This window comes from Panthera onca, chromosome F1 (genome assembly GCF_046562875.1).
Source record: "Panthera onca isolate mPanOnc1 chromosome F1, mPanOnc1 haplotype 2, whole genome shotgun sequence".
NCBI lineage: Eukaryota > Metazoa > Chordata > Mammalia > Carnivora > Felidae > Panthera > Panthera onca.
This window is the reverse complement of record NC_138355.1, coordinates 1,514,178-1,536,084: the sequence shown is the minus strand read 5'-3', so window position 1 is coordinate 1,536,084 and position 21,907 is coordinate 1,514,178. Positions and strand designations below refer to the sequence as shown.

The following is a 21,907-nucleotide window of genomic DNA, read 5'->3' as shown; positions in this document are numbered from 1 at the left end:
AATGTTTATTTTTATAACTTTCTTAATTTACTATGTCATTTTTCATTTGTTCTTATGGAAAATTTAGTATTAGGTCTTAATACTTATTTTGAAAAAAGAGCAGGATCCTTCTTTTGTTTTGATAAAATCTAAATTCAAAAGACATTATTCATAAATTCAGTTTGTATTTAGCATCTATTTTAGTCACACAATAAATATGAGTATGTATATTCATAACTTGTATCCTACAACAGTATAATCATTGGATCATTAATTGATTTCTCCAAATCATTATTCTCATGTTTTATTCTTCCTGATTAGTTTATGCCAACTGACTAGAAAATCATGAAACAAAGAATACTAAACTTTAGCAATAAACACCTCGATATGCACAAGGCACAAAGATAAATCAAGAAATAAAATATCTGAATAGACATTTAGGAAAGAAATATATAAATAGATATATAGCAAGAAAATGGATTAATTAAAAATAACTTCACAAATAAAAACGAAAATCTAAATGCCTTAACTGGTAATTTTGCCAATATTTAGTGAATAATTGATTCAAAGTCTGCACAAACACTTCCAAAAAATACTAGAAGTGGGAATACTTCCCAGGTAATATTAGGTGATTAGTATTACTCTGATTCCAAAAGCAGACCGAGGCATGATAACAAAAGAACATGACAGATTATCTCTTGAATATAGACTCTCGTTCTCAAAAAGACAGCAAATGAAATTCAGCAAAATATATACAAATTACACTCCATGAATTTTGAGATTATTTCACACATAAAACATAGGCTAAACTTCCAAAAATCAATGTTTTCCAGAATGGAAAAAAAAAGGAACTAAAACTGCATTTTGTTACACATGATATGATTCTGTATATCAAATTTGTAGGGAGTTACCGAAATTTCACAAGAAGTAATAAACAAGGTGAACAAGATGCAAGATACAAAATCAATATTAAATACAAACCTACAATATATATTTATATACTAGCAATGAAAAAATTGAAAAGGAAATGAAAAATACATCCACAATTGTATTAAACAAATAAAAAACATTTAGAAATAACTTGAAGAAATGAATTTAAGGTATTGAAAATAAGGAGATATAAATTTAAACTTTTTACAAGTAGGGGCACCTGAGTGGCTCAGCTAGCTGAGGGTCTGTCCTCAGCTCAGGTTATGATCTCAGGGTTTGTGAGTTTGAGCCCCACATTGGGCTCTCTGCTGTCAGCGCAGAGCCCTCTTTGGATCCTCTGTCCTCCTTTCTCTGTGTCCCATCCATTCATGCTTTCTCTCTCAAAGATAAATAAAGCTTTAAAGAACTAAAGTTTTTGAAAATAAAATATTCATAGCTACATAAACTTTAAAAACCAAAAAAAATTAGAAAGACATTAGATGTATAAGGACAAAATTACTTATTATTTAAGAGTAGGAGGACTCGAAGTTTGCCTCCTCCTTCATACACAGCTATATAAATGTTAAATCATCCTGGACACCCAGAAAATCAATTTGAGGACTTAGAGAACAAAATTGCAATTCAATAAGAATCATTCAAGGTAGGAGATGCAGAGAATTGATTTCGTGTAGATAAGGACTGAGGGTGTTGAAGGTGTTGCAGATGGGAAGGAACCCTGCTTACCGTGTCTACCACAAGACATTATAAGCAGCAGAGTAAAAACTCTGAAGATTTAGAAGTTCACCACCTTCAGGGTTATGACAAGCTCAGTGATGGTCTTGTGGGGAAGAAGGGCAGAGACACTGGACTGGACAGTCTGGTCTGAGGAACTCCTGGGTCACACAGGGGAAAGGCTCCTCCACTTAGAGTGCATTTGAGAGTGGCAGCGGGGCCTCTATGGGGACAGAAGGAAGGGTGGTGCCCACCTGCTGCACCATCCCAGACATAGGAGCAGCAGCTGGGAGCTGTGAGTCTTGGTGCCAGCTTTCTGCTCCACTTTGCCATAACTTATAAACCCCTGGGCGATTCAGCTAATGTTTTCCTGGAAATGGACAGGAAATAGCAGAAATGTATTGAGGTCTTCCCCCAGAATCAACACTGGACCACCGCACACAAGTCTCTAAAATTTGGAGTTTAGAAACCCAGCCTGGTGCCTGTGATAAAACAACTCCTACACACACAGGGTGAAAGTAAGGATCTGGTGGAAGCTGGGTACATAAGAAGGGTGATTATTTATATTCTTTGAAGACATACTGATGAGTGGCAGGCACAAGCTCTCCACCTCTGGGACAAGAGAGAGGGTGAGGGAGGAAGAAAAAAAATCTTTCACTCTTTGCAGATGTCATGGTACTCTACCTGGAAATCCCAAAAGACTCCACCAAAAAAAAAAAAAAAAACCATCTAGAACTGATACATGAATTCAGCAAGGTGACAGGAAACAAAATCAACATAGAGAAATCAGTGGCATTTCTATACACCAATAATGAAGCAACAGAAAGAGAAATCAAGGAATCGACGCCTTTTACAATTAAGCCAAAAACTTTAAAATACTTAAGAATAAACGTAACCAAAGAGGTAAAATATCTCCATGCTGAAAATTATAGAAAGCTCATGAAAGAAATTGAAGAAGACACGAAGTAATGGAAAAACAGCCCATGCTCATGGATGTAGAGAAAGAGGAATAATCTCTTTGCACGGCTTGTGGAAATTCAAACAGGTACAGCCACTCTGAAAAACAGTAGGGAGGTTCCCCCAAAAATTAAAAGTAGAACTACCCCACAACACAACAACTGCAATACTAGGTATTTATTGAAAGGATTCAAAAATGCTGATTTGAAAGGGAACATGCATCCCATTGTTTACAGCAGCACTATCAACAATAGCCAAATTATGGAAAGAACCCAAATGTCCATCACTGATGACTGGATAAAGAAGATGTGGTATACATATATACAACGGAATATGACTTGGCAACCAAAAGAATGAAATCTTGCCATTTGCAACAATGTGGATAGAAATAGATTGTATTATGCTAAGTTAAATAAGTCAGTAAAAGAAATACATCATATGATTTCACTCATATGTGAAATTTAAGAAAGAAAATAGAAGATCATAGGGGGAAGGAAGGCAAAATAAGATAAAAACAGAGATGGAAGCAAACCATAATTATTAGACTCTTAAATACAGAGAACAAACTGAGCATTGTTGGAGGGATAATGGGTGGGGGTCTGGCTAACTGGCTGATGGGCATTAACGAGGGACATGTTGGGATGAGCACTGCGTGTTATATTTAAGTAATGAATTGATAAATTCTACTCCTCAAATCATTATTAGAGTATGTGTGAACTAACTTGGATTTAAATAAAAATTTAAAAACTAAAAGAAATAATCTAAACTAGTGTAACAGAAATTATTAAAAAGAGAGAGAGGGTGAAGTCATTTTGCCCTCACCCATTAAGACTGACAAAACTCAGTGAGCTAAACATTGCCACCAACTGGGGACTGGAGCAAATACACCAAACCCAGACACTTTATGCCCTGCAGGTGCATCTCTAAACAAGCAAGTGAGCATAAGACACAGTGCAACAGGCCCTTCCCACAGAAGACTAGCACAGACCACTCACATGCACCAAATCTACTGATCATAGACTGCTGCAAACCTTCAGTTTAGTGCAGATAGAATCTGCACAGAATATATATATATTCTTTCATTATTTGGATCTACCTTATTTTTTAAGAGATTTTATTTTTAATTACTCTCCATTCCCAACATGGAGCTTGAACTTACCCAAGTTCAAGAGTGGCAAGCACACCAACTGATCTAGCCAGGCGCCCTAGATCTAGCTTCTTTAAGAAACATAACAAAACACTCCTAAGATCAAACTTGCTTGCTTGCATGCTTTCTCTCTCTTTTTCTTTCTTGCTTCCTTTTTTCTTTTTCCTGGAGAAAATGACAAAACAGAGTAATTCACTGCAACGGATAATAACAAGAAGTAGAAGTAATGGACATGGATTTAATCAACAGAGGTATAGGTAAAATACAGACATAAAATTTAAAGCGACAATTATAAGTATGCTAGCTTGGCTTCAAAAAAGAAAAGACTATAGAGAATCCTTTACAGCAGAGATAAAAGAGTTAAAATCTAGGCCGAAATTGGAAATTCTAGAACTGAAATGCAAACCATACGGAAAGCCATAAAAAGAGGGTGCATAAATCAGACGTATGAATCAGTGATGTAGAAGATAAAAGTATGCCAAATAATGAAGCTGAAAACAAGGGGGGGGAATTAAAGTATTGGATCATGAAAGTAGACTGAGCAAACTCAGCAAATTCTACAAATGCAATCACATTCATATGAAGGAGTCCCAGCAGATGAAGAGAGAACCAAAAGGGCAGAAGGTTTACATGAGCAAATTATCGCTTAAAGCTTCCTGAATCTGGGGGAAAGACACAGACATCAAAATTCAAGAAGCCCAGAGATCTGTTAAATTCAACAAAAGCCAGCCATCACAAGATGTATCAGAATGAAATTCACAAAATACACAGTCAAGGAAAGAATCCTTAAGCCAACAAGGGAAAACAAGTCCTTAACCTACAAAGGAAAAGAGATCAAGTCTGCAGCAGATTTCTCCAAAGAAACTTGGCAGGCCACAGCGGAAAGTCAGTATATATTCAACATGCTGAAAGTATGCAGACAAGACTACTTTATCCAGCGAAGCTGTCATTCAGAATGGAAGAAGTAGCTTCCCAGACAAATAAAAACTGAATAAGTTTGTGACCACTAAACAAGCCTTGCTAAAAAATATTAATGGGTACACTCTGTGTGGAGAAAAAAGCCCAAACAATAAAGACTGGAAGGGAGCAGAGAACATCACAGAAACACAAGCTTTACAGGTAACATAACGATATTAAATTCATGTCTTTCAATAATAACTCTGAATATAAATGCACTAAATGATCAAAATACATAGGGTACCAGAATGGATAAAAATAAGACCTAGGTACATACTGCCTAAAGAGACCCATTTTAGACCTAAAGACAACAGCAGATTGAAAGTTAGGGATAGATGGGGCACCTGGGTGGTTCAGTTGGTTAAGCATCTGACTTCAGCTCAGGTCATGATCACACAGTTCATGATTTGAAGGGCCACATCTGTCTCGGCACTGGTGGCACAGAGCCTGCTTTGGGCTCTCTCTGCCCTTCCACACTTGCATGCTCTCTCTCAAAATAAATACACAAACTTTAAAAAAAAAACATAAAGTAAGGTAATGGAGAACCATCTGTCATATGAAAATATTTCAAAAGAATGTTCAATAGCCATACTTATATCACACATACTATACTTTAAAAACAGAGTGTAACAAGAGGTGAAAACTGGCACGATATAATAATCTAAGGGATCTATCCATCAATAAGATTTAACATTTGTAAATAATTGTGTCCCCAACATGGTAGATACCATACTGCAGTACAATACAATACATAATACAGTAATCTAAGAGACAGTGATAACCCACTTAGGGAGTGGACAAAGTATCCAAGCAGAAAATCAAAAGGAAACAATGACTTTGAGTGACACACTAGACCAGATGGATTTAACAGATATATTCAGTATATTTCATCCCAAATCAGCAGAATACATATTATTCTCAAGTGCACATGGGAAGTTATCCAGAATAGATCGCATACTGGGTCACAAAACATCCCTCAACAAATGCAAAAAGATCGAGATCATAGCATGAATATTTTCAGACCACATCGCTATGAAACTTGAAGTTGACCTGAAGGAAGAATTTAGAAAAGCTATAGATATACGGAGGTTAAAGAACATCCTACTAAAGAATGAATGTGTTAACCAGTAAATTAAAAAAATACATGGAGACAAATGAATATAAAAATACAACAGTCCAAAACTTTTGGATTCAAAAATGGCAGTCCTAAGAGGGAAGTGTATTCCAAATCAGGCCTACCTCAAGCAGCAAGAAAGATCTCAACTAATCACACTAGCCTCATACCTAAAGGAACTAGGAAAGGAAGAGCACACAAAGCCTAAAGCCAGAATAAGGGACATAATAAAGACTAAGAAAAAATAAATGGTATGCAAACAAACAAACAAAAATAATAGCACAACAGGGCACCTGGGTGGCTCAACTGTTCAAGCGTCCAACTCTTGATTTAGGATCAGCTTATGATCTCATGGTTGTGAGATCTAGCACTGCATAGGGGCTCTGCTGTCAGTGCAGAGTCTGCTTGGGATTCTCTCTTTCACTTTCTGTCCCTCCCCTGCATGCTTTGCCTCTCTCTCAAAATAAATAAATACACATTTTTAAAAATACCAGTGGAACAGATGACTGATACTAAGAGTTGTTTCTTGAAAAAATTAGTAAAATTGATAAGCTCTGGGACATACTTACCAAAACAAAAAAGAAAGAAAATAAATAGATGAAATATTGAATGAAAGAGGAGATCACAGCCAACACCACGGATATAAAAATAATCATAAGATAATACTATAAAAAATTATATGGCAATAGTCTGGCAATCTGGAAGAAATGGTCAAATTCCTAGAAACTCACAAAGTACCCAAACTGAAACATTAAGAAATAAATATTTGAGAAAACATATAACTAGCAAAGAGATGGAATCAGTATTCAAAAATTTTCCAATAAACAAAACTCTTGGCCCAGGTGACTTCCCACGTGAGTTCTACCAGACATTTATAGAAGATTTAACACATATTCTTCTCAAAATTTTCTAAAAATAGACATGGAAGGAAAACTTCCAATCTCCTTCTGTGATATGCTAGAATTACCTGAAATCCAAAACTGCACAAAGATCCTACAAGAAAATAGAAATACGGACCAATATTCCTCATGAACATGGATACAAAAATTCTCAACAAGAGAGTAACAAATCAAATCCAACAGTCATTAAAAGAATTATTCACCATGATCAAGTGAAATTTATTCCTGGGATGAAGGGCCGATTCAATGTTCACAAATCAATCAACGTGATAAACCACATTAATAAAAGATAAGAATCATATGATTATCCCAATATATGAGGAAAAAGCATTCGAAAAAATACAGAATCCATTATTGATAAAAAAAAAACCCTCAAAGAAGGAAGTAAGGGAGCACTGGAAGAAGATGGCGGCATAGGAGGATGCTGGGCTCACCGCGTCCTGCTGATCACTTAGATTCCACCCACATCTGCCTAAATAACCCACAAAACCGCCAGAAGACTAGCAGAACAGACTCTAGGGAGCCAAGCATAGACAAGAGGCCCAAGGAAGAGGGTAGGAAAGACGGAGAGGCAGTGCGTGCTACATGGACTGGCAGGAGGGAGCCAGGACGGTTGAGGGGCAGACCGCCCTGCAAGGCAGAGCCCCTGAGTCTGACTTGCAAAAGCAGAGGGGTGGGACAGAGTGTGTTCTGACAGCCAGTGGGACTTAACATCTGGAATGTTATAAGTCAACAGCTCTGCTCTGACTGCGGGAGGGCTAGAGGACAATGGGAGGGAGAAGTGTTGAGCCCCAGAGGACAGAGCTCAGCTCAGCGGGGAACAAAGGAACTGGCCAGAGCCATCTCCCTTGTCCATCCCCCAGCCAAAATCCCAAAGGGAACCAGTTCCCATCACGGAACTTGGTTGCACTGCGCAAACACCCAATGCTGTGCTTCTGTGGATCCATCTCTCCAACGGGTCAGCCTCCCTCTCGGTGCCACTGGGTCCCCTCCGCAGTGGACCACTGAAGGGAAAGCAAGCTGAGTCTGCCCCTCCAGCCCCTGTCCACCTTGTGGATCCACCCCAGCTAATACGCCAGATCCCATAGAAGCAGCAAGACAAGCCTGGCAGTGTACAAGTAGCCAGAACAGGGGCCATACCACTCCACAGTGAGTCCTGCCCCTGGGGGAGAAGAAGATAAGATACACACCAGTCTGATTGTGGCCCCAGCGGTGGGATGAGGCAGACATCAGGTCTGACTGCGGCCCTGCCCACCAACACAATTTACTCCAGACACCACAGGGGAAGAGCCCTGAAGTTCTGCGCCACTCCAGGGACTATCCAAAATGACTAAACGGAAGAATTCTCCTCAAAAGAAACTCCAGGAAGTAGCGACAGCTAGTGAACTGACCAAAAACGATTTAAGCTATATAACAGAAAATGAATTTAAAATAATAGTCATAAAATTAATCGCTGAGCTTGAAAAAAGTATAGAGGAAAGGAGAGAATCTATTGCTACAGAGATCAAGGGACTAAGAAACAGTCAGGAGGAGCTAAAAATGCTATAAATGAGGTGCAAAATAAAATGGAGGCGACCACAGCTCGGATTGAAGAGGCAGATGAGATAATAGATGAATTAGAATATAAAATTATGGAAAAAGAGGAAGCTGAGAAAAAGAGAGTTAAAAAAATACAGGAGTATGAGGGGAGAATTAGAGAACTAAGTGATGCGATGAAACGCAATAATATAAGTATAATAGGGATTCCAGCAGAGGAAGAAAGAGAGAAAGGTGCTGAAGGTGTACTTGAAGAAATCATAGCTGAGAACTTCTCTGATCTGGGGAAGGAAACAGGCATTGAAATCCAAGAGGCACAGAGAACTCCCTTCAGACGTAACTTGAATCAATCTTCTGCACGACATAGCATAGTGAAACTGGCAAAATACAAGGATAAAGAGAAAATTCTGAAAGCAGCTAGGGATAAACGTGCTCTAACATATAAAGGGAGACCAATAAGACTAGTGACGGATCTATCTACTGAAACCTGGCAGGCCAGAAAGGAATGGCAGGAGATCTTCAATGTGATGAACAGAAAATATGGCGCCGAGAATCCATTATCTAGCAAGTCTGTCATTTAGAATAGAAGGAGAGATAAAGGTCTTCCCAAACAAACAAAAACTGAAGGAATTCATCAACAATAAGCCAGCCCTAAAAGAGATCCTAAGGGTGATCCTGTGAGACAAAGTACCAGAGACATCACTACAAGCATGAAACATACAGACATCACAATGACTTTAACCCATAGCTTTCTATAATACCACTGAATGTAAATGGACTAAATGCTCTAACCAAAAGACATAGGGTATCATAATGGATAAAAAAAGAATACTCATCAATTTTCTGTCTACAAGAGACTAATTTTAGACCTAAGGACACCTTCAGATTGAAAGTGAGGGGATGGAGAACTATCTATGATGCTACTGGAAGTCAAAAGAAAGCTGGAGTAACCATACTTGTATCAGACAAACTACACTTTCAATTAAAGGCTGTAACAAGAGATGAAGAAGGGCATTATATAATAATTACAGGGCCTATCCATCAGGAAGAGCTAACAATTATAAATATCTATGCGCCGAATATGGGAGCCCCCAAATATATAAAACAATTAATCACAAACATAAGCAACCTTATTGATAAGAATGTGGTCATTGCAGGGGACTTTAATACTCCACCTACAACAATGGATAGATCATCTAGACACAGGATCAATAAAGAAACAAGGGCCCTGATGATACATTGGATCAGGTGGACTTGATAGATATATTTAGAACTCTGCATCCCAAAGCAACAGAAGATACTTTCTTCTCGAGTGCACATGGAACATTCTCCAAGATAGATAACATACTGGGTCACAAAATTGCCCTTCATAAGTATACAAGAATTGAATCATACCATGCATACTTTGAGACCACAATGCTATGAAGCTTGAAATCAACCACAGGAAAAATTCTGGAAAACCTCCAAAAGCATGGAGGTTAAAAACACCCTACTCAAAATTAGTGGGTCAACCAGGTAAGTAGAGAAGAAATTAAAAAAGTTGTGGAAACAAATTAAAATGAAGATACAACAATCCAAACGCTTTGGGATGCAGCGAAGGAAGTCTTGAGAGGAAAATACATTATGATCCAGGCCTACCTCAAGTAACAAGAAAAATCCCAAATACAAAATCTAACAGCACACCTAAAGGAAACAGAAGCAGAACAGCAAAGATACCCCAAGCCCATCAGAAGAAGAGAAATAAGAAAGATCAGAGCAGAAATAAACAGTATAGAATCTAAAAATAAGGTAAAGCAGATCAATGAAACCAAGAGTTTGTACTTGGAAAAAATAAACAAAATTGATAAACCTCTAGCCAGGCTTCTCAAAAAGAAAAGGGAGATGACCCAAATAGATAAAATCATGAATGAAAATGGAATTATTACAACCAATCCCTCAGAAATAAATACAAGCAATTATCAGGGAATACTATGAAAAGTTATATGCCAACAAACTGGACAACCTGGAAGAAATGGAGAAGTTCCTAATCACCCACCCACATCAAAACTCAAACCAGAAGAAATAGAAAACTCGAAAAGACCCATAACCGGTGAAGAAATGGAATCAGTCCTCAAAAATCTCCCAACAAATAAGAGTCCAGGACCAGATGGCTTCCCAGGGGAATTCTACCAGACATTTAAAGCAGAGAGAATACCTATCCTTCTCAAGCTATTCCAAAAAAATAGAAGGGGAGAAAAATTTCCTGACTCATTCTATGAAGCCAGCGTTACTTTGATTCCTAAACAAGACAGAGACCCAGTAAAAAAAGAGAACTACAGGCCAATATCCCTGATGAACATGGATGCAAAAATTGTCAATAAGATACTAGCAAATTGAATTCAACAGCATATAAAAAGAATTATTCACCATGATCAAGTGGGATTCATTCCTGGGATGCAGGGCTGGTTCAACATTCGCAAATCAATCAACGTGATACATCACATTAATAAAAGAAAAGAGAAGAACCATATGATCCTGTCAATCGATGCAGAAAAAGCATTTGACAAAATTCAGCACATCCTAATAAAAATCCTCGAGAATGTCGGAATGGAAGGAATGTACTGAAACATCATAAAAGCCATTTACGATAAGCCCACAGCTCATATCATCCTCAATGGGGAAGAACTGAGAGCTTTCTCCCTGAGATCAGAACACGACAGGATGTCCACTCTAACCACTGTTGTTTCACATAAGGTTGGAAGTTCTGGCATCAGCAATCAGACAACAAAAGGAAATCAAAGGTGTCAAAATTGGCAAGGATGAAGTCAAGCTTTTGCTTTTTACAGATGACATGATGTTATACATGGAAAACCCAATAGACTCCACCAAAAGTCTACTGGAATGGACACATGAATTCAGCACAGTTGCAGCATACAAAATCAACGTAGAGTATCAGTTGAATTCTTATACACTGATAATGAAGCAAAAGAAAGACAAATAAAAGAAACTGATTCCATTCACAATTGCACCAAGAAGCATAAAATACCTAGGAATAAATCTAACCAAAGATATACAAGATCTGTATGCTGAAAACTATAGAAAGCTTATGAAGGAAATTGAAGAAGATATAAAGAAATGGAAAAACATTCCGTGCTCATGGGTTGGAAGAATAAATATTGTTAAAATGTCAATACAACCCAAAGCAATCTACACATTCAATGCAAATTCAATAAAAATTGTACCAGCATTCTTCTGGAAGCTAAAACAAGCAATGCTAAAATTTGTATGGAACCACAAAAGATCCCAAAGAGTCAAAGTAACATTGAAGAAGAAGACCAAAGCAGGAGGCATCACAATCCCAGACTTTAGCCTCTACTACAAAGCTGTAATCATCAAGGCAGCCTGGTATTGGTACAAAAACAGACACATAGACCAATGGAGTAGAATAGAGACTCCAGAATTGGACACACAAAAGTATGGTCAACTCATCTTTGACATAGCAGGAAAGAGAATCCAATAGAAAAAAGACAGTCTCTTTAACAAATGGTGCTGGGAGAACTGGACAGAAACATGCAGAAGGATGAAACTAGACCACTTTTTACACCATTCACCAAAACAAACTCAAAATGGATAAAGGACCTGAATGTGAAACAGGAAACCATCAAAACACTAGAGAGGAAAACAGGGAAAAACCACTCTGACCTCAGCTGCAGCAATTTCTTACTTGATACATCCCCAAAGGCAAGGGAATTTAAAGCAAAAATGAACTATTGGGACCTCATAAAGATAAAACCTTCTGCACAGCAAAGGAAACAATCAACAGAACTAAAAGGCAGCCAATGGAATGGGAAAAGATATTTGCAAATGACATATCAGACAAACGGCTAGTATCCAAAATCTGTAAAGAGCTCACCAAACTCCACACCCGAAAAACAAATAATCCAGTGAAGAAATGGGCAGGAAACATGAATAGACACTTCTCTAAAGAAGACATCCAGATGGCCAACAGGCACATGAAAAGCTGCTCAACGTCGCTCCTCCTCAGGGAAATACAAATCAAAACCACACTCAGATATCACCTCCCGCCAGTCAGAGTGGCTAAAATGAACAAAACAGGAGACTATCGATGCTGGAGAGGATGTGGAGAAATGGGAACCCTCTTGCACTTTTGGCAGGAACGCAAATTAGTGCGGCCGCTCAGGAAAACGGTGTGGAGGTTCCTCAAAAAATTAAAACTAGACCTACCCTATGACCCAGCAGTAGCACTGCTAGGAATTTACCCAAGGGATACAGGAGTACTGATGCATAGGGGCAACAGTACCCCAATGTTTATAGCAGCACTCTCAACAATAGCTAAATTATGGAAAGAGCCTAAATGTCCATCAACTGATGAATGGGTAAATAAATTGGGGTTTATATATACAATGGAATACTACTTGGCAATGAGAAAGAATTAAATATAGCCTTTTGTAGCAACGTGGATGGAGCTGGAGTGTGTTAAACTAAGTGAAATAAGTCATATAGAGAAAGACAGATACCATATGTTTTCACACTTATGTGGATCCTGAGAAACTTCACACAAGACCATGGGGAAGGGGAAGAGAAAAATGTTAGAGAGGGAGGGAGCCAAACCATAAAAGACTCTTACAAACTGAGAATAAACTAAGGGTTGATGGGATGTGGGAAGGAGATGAAAGTGGGTGATGGGCAGTGAGGAGGGCACATGTTCAGATAAGCACTGACTGTTGCATGGAAACCAATTTGACAATTAATTTCATATTAATAAAATTAAACATAGATCTACCCTATGACCCAGCCATAGCACTGCTAGGAATTTACCCAAGGGATATAGGAGTGCTGATGCATAAGGTCAGTTGTACCCCATTGTTTATAGCAGCAGTTTCACCAATAAACAAATTATGGAAAGAGCCTAAAAGTCCAGCAACGTACATATGGATAAAGAAGATATTGCATATATAGGTGTGTGTGTGCGTGTGTGTGTGTGTGTGTGTGTGTGTGTATACACACACATATGGGACAGAATGAAATCCAGCCATTTGTAGCAACGTGAATGCGTGAATGAACTGGAGGGTATCATGCTAAGTGAAATAAGTCAGACAGATAAAGGCAGTTAATAATGTTTTCAAGCTTATGTGAATCTTGAGAAACTTAACAGAAAAACATGGGGGAGGGGAAGGGGGAAATAACAAAGAGAGAGGGAGGCAAACTGCAAGAGACTTAAATGCTGAGAAAAAAATGAGGGTTGATGGGAGGTGGGGGAGATGGGAAAGTGGGTGATGGGCAGTGAGGAGGGCACCTGTTGGGATGAAAACTAGGTGTTTCATGGAAACCAATCTGACAGTAAGTTGTATTTAATATATTAAAAAAAACGAATGAATAGGTTAACCAGGAAATCAGCAAATAATTTAAAAACATATACATGGAAGCAAATGAACTTGAAAACACGACTGTCCAAACTCTATGTGATTCAGCAAAGATCATCTTAACAGGAATATACATAAAAGTCTATCTCAAGAAGCAAGATAGGTCCCAAATACACATCTCACGTTACACCTAAAGAAACTAGAAAATGTGCAGCAAATAAAGCCAAACGTCAGCAGAAGAAGGGGAATGATAAACATTAGAGCAGATATGAACAATATTTGAAACCAACAAACAAAACAGTACAATAGATAACTAAGAGTAAATGTAGTTTCCTTCAAAGAAAAAAAAAACTGATAACATCCCTACTCAGACTTATCAAGAAGAAAATAAAGAATACTGAAATCGAAAAAAATCACAAATAAAAGAGGGAAGACCACAATGTATGTCAAAGAAATATAAACAATTATAAGATCCTGGACCAGTTGGCTTTCCAGGAAATTTCTTCCAGGCATTTAAAGAAGAGTTAATACCTACTTTTCAAAGTTTTCCCCGAAAATATAAATGGAAGGAAGGCAGGCAAACTGATTCCAGGACACCATCATTACCTTGGATCCAAAACCAGACAAAGACGCCACACACACATACAACACAAACACACACACACATACACACACACACACACACACACACCAAACAAACAAACAAACAAAGGAGACTTATCGGCCAATATCCCTGATTAATCTGGATGCAAAAATCTCAACAAGTACTAGCAAATAGAATTAAACATTACGTTAAAAGAACTATGCACAGAGACCCAGTGGGATTTATACCTGGGCTGCAGGGATGATATAAATATTTGCAAATAAGACAACGTGATATACCACATTAATAAAAGTAAAGATAAGAATCATGATACCCTAAATAGATACAGAACATGCATTTGACAAAATACAGCACTCTTTCTTGATAAAAAACCCTCGAGAAAATAAGGATAGAAGGAACAATCCTCAACATTATAAAGGCCATATAGGAAAGACCCACACCGAATATCATCCTCAATGGTAAAAGCTGAGAGTTTCCCCCCTAATGTCAGGAACACGACACAGATGTCCATTCTCACAGTTGCTGTTCAGTATATTACTGGAAGTCCTAGCCTCAGCAATCACACAACAGAAAGAAATAAAAGACATACAAATTGGCAAGGGAAAAGTCAAATTTTCACTCTCCACAGATGACATGATATTCTATGCTAAAACCCCAAAGACACCAAAAACTGCTAGAACTGATTCATGTATTCAGAAAGCTGCAAGGTATAAAATCAACATACTGAAACTGTTTGCATTTCTTTACACCAATAGTAAAACAGCAGGAATAGGAACCAAGGAATCAATCCCATTTACAATTACACCAAATGATGTAAAATACCAAAAAATAAACCTAACCCAAGAGGTCAAAGACCTATATGGTGAAAAATATAGAAAGCTTATGAAAGAAATTGAACACCCAAAGTGGGGCACCTGGGTGGCTGAGTCAGTTAAGCATTTGACTTTGGCTCAGGTGATCATCTCTGAGAGTGTGATTTAGAGCACTGTGTTGAGCTCTATGCTGCAGCTCGGGACCTGGAGCCTGCTTCGGATTTTGTGTCCTCCCCCCCCCCCAATTCACACTTTGTCTCTCTCTGTCTCTCAAAAGTTAATAAACACTTAAAAATTTAAAAAAAGAAGACACAAAAAAGCATAAACATTCCATGCTAGTAGATTGGAGGAACAAATATTGTTAAAATGCTTATACTACCGAAAACAATCTATACATTCAATGGAATCCTTATTAAAATAATACCCGCATTCACAGAGTTTCAAGAAACAATTCTGAAATTTTTATGTAAAGAGAAACATACCCAAGTAGCCAAAGTAATGTTGAAAAGGAGAAACTATGGAGGCATCACATTGTGGACATCAAGCTGTATTACAAAACTCTAATCATCAAGACAGTATGGTATTGGCACAAAAAACAGACACATAGTTCAGTGGAACAGAACAGAGAATCCAGAAATGGACCCACAATGTGTGACCAACTAATCCTTGACAAGACAGCAAAGAATATCTAGTGGAAGAAAAGGCAGTCTCTTTCACAAATGGCGCTGAGAAATCTGGATAGTGAAATGCAGAAAAATGAAGCTGGATCACTTTCTTATACTATAAACAAAACTAAATTCAAGATATATGAAATCCCTAAATATGAAGCAGGAATCCGTCAAAACCCCAGAATAAGAAACAGACAGTAGCCTCTTTGAACTCTGCAACAGCAAATTCTTACTAGACATAACTCCGGGAGAAAGGGAAACTAAAGGAAAAATGGACTATTAGGACCCTATCAAGATAAAAAATCTGCATATCAAAGGAAACAAACAACAAAACTAAAGGACAGCCGATGGAATGGTAGAAGAAATTTGTAGATTAGATATCAGATAAAGGGTCAGTATCCAAAATAGGTACTTATTAAACACAACAACCAAAATACAAATAATCCAGTGAAGAAATGAGCAGAAGGCATTAATGCACAATTTCCAAAGAACACACCCAGAGGACCAACGGACACAGAAAAGATGCTCAACATCACTCATTATCAGAGAAATACAAATCAAAATCACAATGAGATACCACCTCACACCTATTAGAATGGCTAAAAAAACAAGAGAGGAAACAACAGATTTTGGTGAGGATGTGGAATTAGTAGAACCCTTTTACACTTTGGTGGAGATACAAACTGGTGCAATCACTCTGAAAACAGCATGGAGGTTCCTCAAAAAATTAAAAATAGACCTACTGTATGACCCAGCAATTGCACCAGTAGGTATATACCCAAAGGATACAAAAATGCTAATTCAAAGGGACACATGCACCACAATGATTATAGCAGCACTATTAACAATAGCCAGAGTATGTAATGAGTCAAAAGGTCCATTGACTGAGGAATGGAGAAATATATGATTTCACTCATATGCGGAATTTAAGAAACACAATAGATGAATATATGGGAAGGGAGGTAAAAATGAGATAAAAATGGAGAGAAAAACCATAAGATACTCTTAAATACAGAGAACAAACTGAGGGTCACTGGAGTGGTGTTTGTTGTAGGGATGGGGTAATTGTGTGACGGGGATTAAGAAAGCACTTGTTCAGATAAGCCCTGGTCATTATTGAAAGGGATGCATCACTGGGTTGTACTCCTTACAACAATACTACACTTTAATTTAAATAGAAAAAATATATATAAAATACAAAAGTAAAAGGATCCATATAATGTACAGCAAGGATAATAATAAAATATAAGAACATCCCAGAAAGTTAAGTAATTCAAGTTAAGGATCTAAAGAAGCAATCAAAATCAGAGACCGTCTCGCCATCCAGATCTTGACTGACTACAGGGAGCTCAAACCTGTGTGGTACTCCAACTCGTCCTCAGGGTGATTGGTACAAAGAGACTAGAGATACCTGCACTGTGATATGTCTCAAAGTTCACAATAAAATTATTAATGGTGAAACACAATTAAATTAGTTTTGGGTATAGGTTAGAAGAAATTACATGTCACAAAATAAATATATCAGCAATATGTTTAAATTATTTGATAGTTATTGAGGAGGGCACCAGTTGGGATGAGCACGGGGTGTTGTATGGAAACCAATTTGACAATAAATTTCATCTACAACATATAAAATATTTAAGTAAAGACAGGAAAAATAGGAAATAAAAATAACGTCGAAAGACAAACTATACGCTTGTAAGATATATTGTGAAGAAGAGGCCTAATACAATTAAATCTTGAAAATTAAATAACTCAATTTAGTACACAATAATTTAGTTAAATATTATATTAGTCTGAGTTGATGAAAGAAATAATAAACTAGAATACTGAACAAAAATTTGAAGCCAGATCCATTCAAGAGAGAACATTTATAGACAATAGAATTGTCACTATATTATACGAAGATCAGAATGGGAAGAAATAAGAATCATTTAAATGTTTAACTACTGTATACAAATTAAAAAACAAAACTAAAAAAATGACGATTATAAATTTCTAATTTCAAAACTAGGCATTAAGTTACCAATAAAAAATTAACTGTAACAAAAGCAGATAAATAAAATACTCTCCAGAAATATTACTCAAACTGTGTAAATGAAAGAAATTAAAAAATATATATAGGTTGTAACATGAGACAAAGTTTACAACATTTAAAAGAAGAGAATGATAAATTAGAAAACATACAGAGGTGAGAGTACACTCTCTGGAGCCCTAATAGAAGCCGGAACTCATAGAAATAAATATAAATAGGGGCGCCTGGGTGGCTCAGTCAGTTAAGCGTCCGACTTCGGCTCAGGTCACGATCTCGCGGTATGTGAGTTCGAGCCCCGCATCGGGCTCTGTGCTGACTGCTCAGAGCCTGGAGCCCGTTTCAGATTCTGTGTCTCCCTCTCTCTCTGACCCTCCCCCGTTCATGCTCTGTCTCTCTCTGTCTCAAAAATAAATAAATGTTAAAAAAAAAAAGAAAGAAATATAAATAGTGCTGAGAAAAGTGTTGCTCAGTTAAAATTAGAGGCACAGCTAAATATCTTGAAGCAAAAAGAGTAAACAGAATTTTCAAATGTTGCATTATCAATAGGTAATGCATTGTAATAGAGTACAATAGTCATGCTTTAGAGTGTATTTCACTGCATTGTAATAGAGTACAATAGTCATGCTTTAGAGTGTATTTTACTTTTATAGAGAAAATTTTCCTTAAGAGTGTTTGAGAAATAAAATGAAAGATAAAGGAATGTTCAACACATGGCAATATTGAATCTTACTTGATACTAAACTCAAAAAAAGCTGGTGGGTAATTGTTACCAGAGGTTTCAAAAATATTTATTATTTACACACAGTAAACCTTTCAATGACATACAAATTAAAATTACATTTAAATGTTATATATAAATAAACACTCTATAATTTGAATGAAATCAAAATGATCATTATCAGAACTTATTAGCACCAACACACTGACAGTGGCATAGACATTGGGCACAAGCTTCTGGAAATCCAGAATGACTGTGTCATATGCCCATAAGAGAGTGGAGGAGAAGGAGATAATGACGCCCACCTAGTACATGACCACAAAAAAAACCTTCCCAGCAGCAGGATGGTTTGGGTGGCCCTTCTCTCTGGGGAGACTCTTGAGGAGAGGTTGATGCTGGGAAGGTGCTGGCACTGCCTCTGAAGCCTGGACAAGAGAATCACAATGTACACACTTGAGAGCAGCATGCCTCCAACAAAGAAAACATCCCTGGATGTTGAAAACGTGAAAAACAGTCCCCTGATGATGGAGTTTAGGCGGGAAAGTGAGCAGTGTTTACTGACACACAGTAGATTGCTCTGGGTCACATTAGAAGGAGTAGCAGTATACAAGATGCAGGCACTAATGAGAGACAAACTGAGAAACCATAAGATGATAAAAGAATGGAAGATGTCCTTTTTGCACATATGTTTAAAGCTGGCCAACCAGGAGGTGCTAGGGATGATCATGATGGCCTTGAACATGCTGAGGAGGCAGGTGGTGCTCAAGGAGAGACCCCGTGTCACCCTTATCATGCAGAATAAAGCCATGCATTTGAAATCATTTAGAATGTTCAGTACTTCAAACAGGCCTGTAGACATTAAAAAACAGTGCAGTGAACAGTTTCATTATGTGGACAAAGGCCAAGTGATAGATGATCAGGACAGTTGGCTTAGGTCTGTGATCCAGAAGTAGCATGAAGATGTGGAAGAGAAGCAGGAAGATGTTGGCAAAAATTCCAATACGAACTTGTAAAAACTGGCCTATCTTCGTACAAATATAATGGACGATATCATCATCACAGTGACAAAGAAAAAACATATTTTGTCTATATGAAAAATTAGACCTCACGTTATCAATGTCATTTATTCCTTTGTCAAAATCATCACCACAGATCATTTTTTGTTTTACTCAATTAATCATTAAGTCTATGTTGTATAAAGTCTTAGAAATAGAGTCTCAATATTATTTGTGCACCATTTGACTGTGTGTATATTATGTACATACGTATCTATATGTTATCTTTCTATATCTACCTCTCTATCTATCTGTCTGTCTATATGTGTCATCTAAACTGGGAAGGAGAGAAGGAAAGAGAGGAAGGAGAGAGACACAGAGAAAGAGAGATCTCATATCCATATTAATGCCAGGATGATGTCCCCATTCCCCATACTCCCCATACAGTATATTCATTTCTTTTTTTTTAAAGTTTGCTTTCCTGTTCTGCATTTTCCTGTCTCATATTCAGCATCAAGAATCCTAATAGCCATTAAAGTTTCCATAGATGTTTGTATAGTTCAACTGTTGCACATTTTACACTAATGGGAAAAGAATTATGAAAGAAACAATTGGGGGGAAAATTATGCCCAGGCAAGTCTTCCATCACATACTGTGACATTTTTTCTTCTTCCTGCTTCCAAACTTAGAGACCATCATGATCGCGTTTGGTCTATCCTGTTAATTCAGCACAATCTCCCCTTAAAATTAGATAATTATTAATAATCTTTCAACAAAAACCTTAATTCTCATTGTCATACAACCTAATGATTCATATCAGGGATATGAAGATTTGCATACAAACATATGAGAGGATGGAAATAACTATTTTATTACAAATCCTATTAACAAATTTTATTGACATTGAACCTGGCACACTCCCCTCTATTTTCATCATGGTGATTCATTTTATAATCTCTTTTTATATCAGTAGGGAATTGCTGAAGTTCAACTCTCAATTTTCAAGAGAACAAGAGGAAAAACAACTAATATCCACTTTATGATGTCCACAAACTTGTTTTAAAATATTTTTATGGACACCTTTGCAGGGAAATTCATTTAATAAAAGGATACCCTCTCGTGCCATTAAAAAATCTCCAATAGGGGCACCTGAGTGGCTCAGTCAGTTAGGGTCTGACTCCTGATTTTGGGTGTGGTCATGATCTCAGGGTAGTGACTGATGTAAGCCTCTGCACTGACAGCTCAGAGCCTACTTGGGATTCTCTCTCCCCTCTCTCTCCCCTTGCCACCTCTCACATACTCACTCTCTCAAAATAAATAAATAATCATTTGTAAAATTGATTTGTATAATTGGACATATTGGATACACACACACACACATATGAATATATGCTCACCCTCATGTGTGTGTGTGTGTGTGTGTATATATATATATATATAGGATATATATATAGGATATATGAATATATTGGAGATATATATTATCATATATATATGCTCATCCTCATGTCTCTTCAGGATATTTCCAATATCAGAATACTTTGTAAAATGTCATTGAACACTTTTGCAATTATCTTATCATGGTATTTGCCCTATATGTAGGCATAATTATTTTACTCAATTAACGTGATAAGAATATTTAGCTGTATACATATTTCATTTATTCTTCTATTGAAATGAGAGAGTACTCACCTTTGTTTTCAGTGAAGAAATTTTGAGAGTGAATATTCTTGGCTGAAATTCAGAATATCACTTGCTCTATAAAATTGCTGGGGTAAAAAATTGCTCTATAATCAATCACCTGATATATGGGATTTTATAATGCAGTAATTATACATTTGATTAAATGGCTGTAACTATGTTACCAAATAATTATTATGTGAGAAATTTATCAAAAAGTCAGAAACAAAAAACTAACTGTTGCCACAAATATATATTTGTACCACAGAGCACTTGGTTTATGCTGTCCTATTAGGCCCTAGAGACTAGAACTTATCTATTAGGGTATACTGCCTTAAAGGCACAATGATATCCAAATTGTAGGCATTATATTGCAGTGTCAGTAAAGCCACATTTGGGTGATGGCCACTAATATACATGTATAATTACTTAATAAGTGTATGAATGAAATATTTTATTTTATTTTATTTTAATTTTTAATTTATTATTTTTTTATTTTTTAACATTTACATCCTAATTGGTAAGCATATAGTGCAACAATGATTTCAGGAGTACATTCCTTAGTGCACCTTACCCATTTGACCCATTCCCCCTCCCACAACCACTCAAGTAACACTCAGTTTGTTCTCCATATTTGTGAGTCTCTTCTGCTTTGTCCCCTTCCCTGTTTTTATATTATTTTTGTTTCCCTTCCCTTATGTTCATATGTTATGTCTCTTAAAGTCCTCATATGAGTGAAGTCATATAATTTTTGTCTTTCTCTGACTAATTTCACTTAGCGTAATACCCTCCAGTTCCATCC

General features: G+C 37.0%; 1 long non-coding RNA gene and 1 pseudogene across 1 annotated transcript in view; both read right to left on the bottom strand.

The window, feature by feature from the left end:
- Positions 1-21,907, bottom strand: part of LOC144614857 (uncharacterized) — a 715,444-nt gene that overhangs the window by 124,680 nt on the left and 568,857 nt on the right. The gene's annotated exons all lie outside the window — the stretch shown is intronic.
- Positions 18,553-19,587, bottom strand: LOC144614924 (putative vomeronasal receptor-like protein 4; annotated as a pseudogene).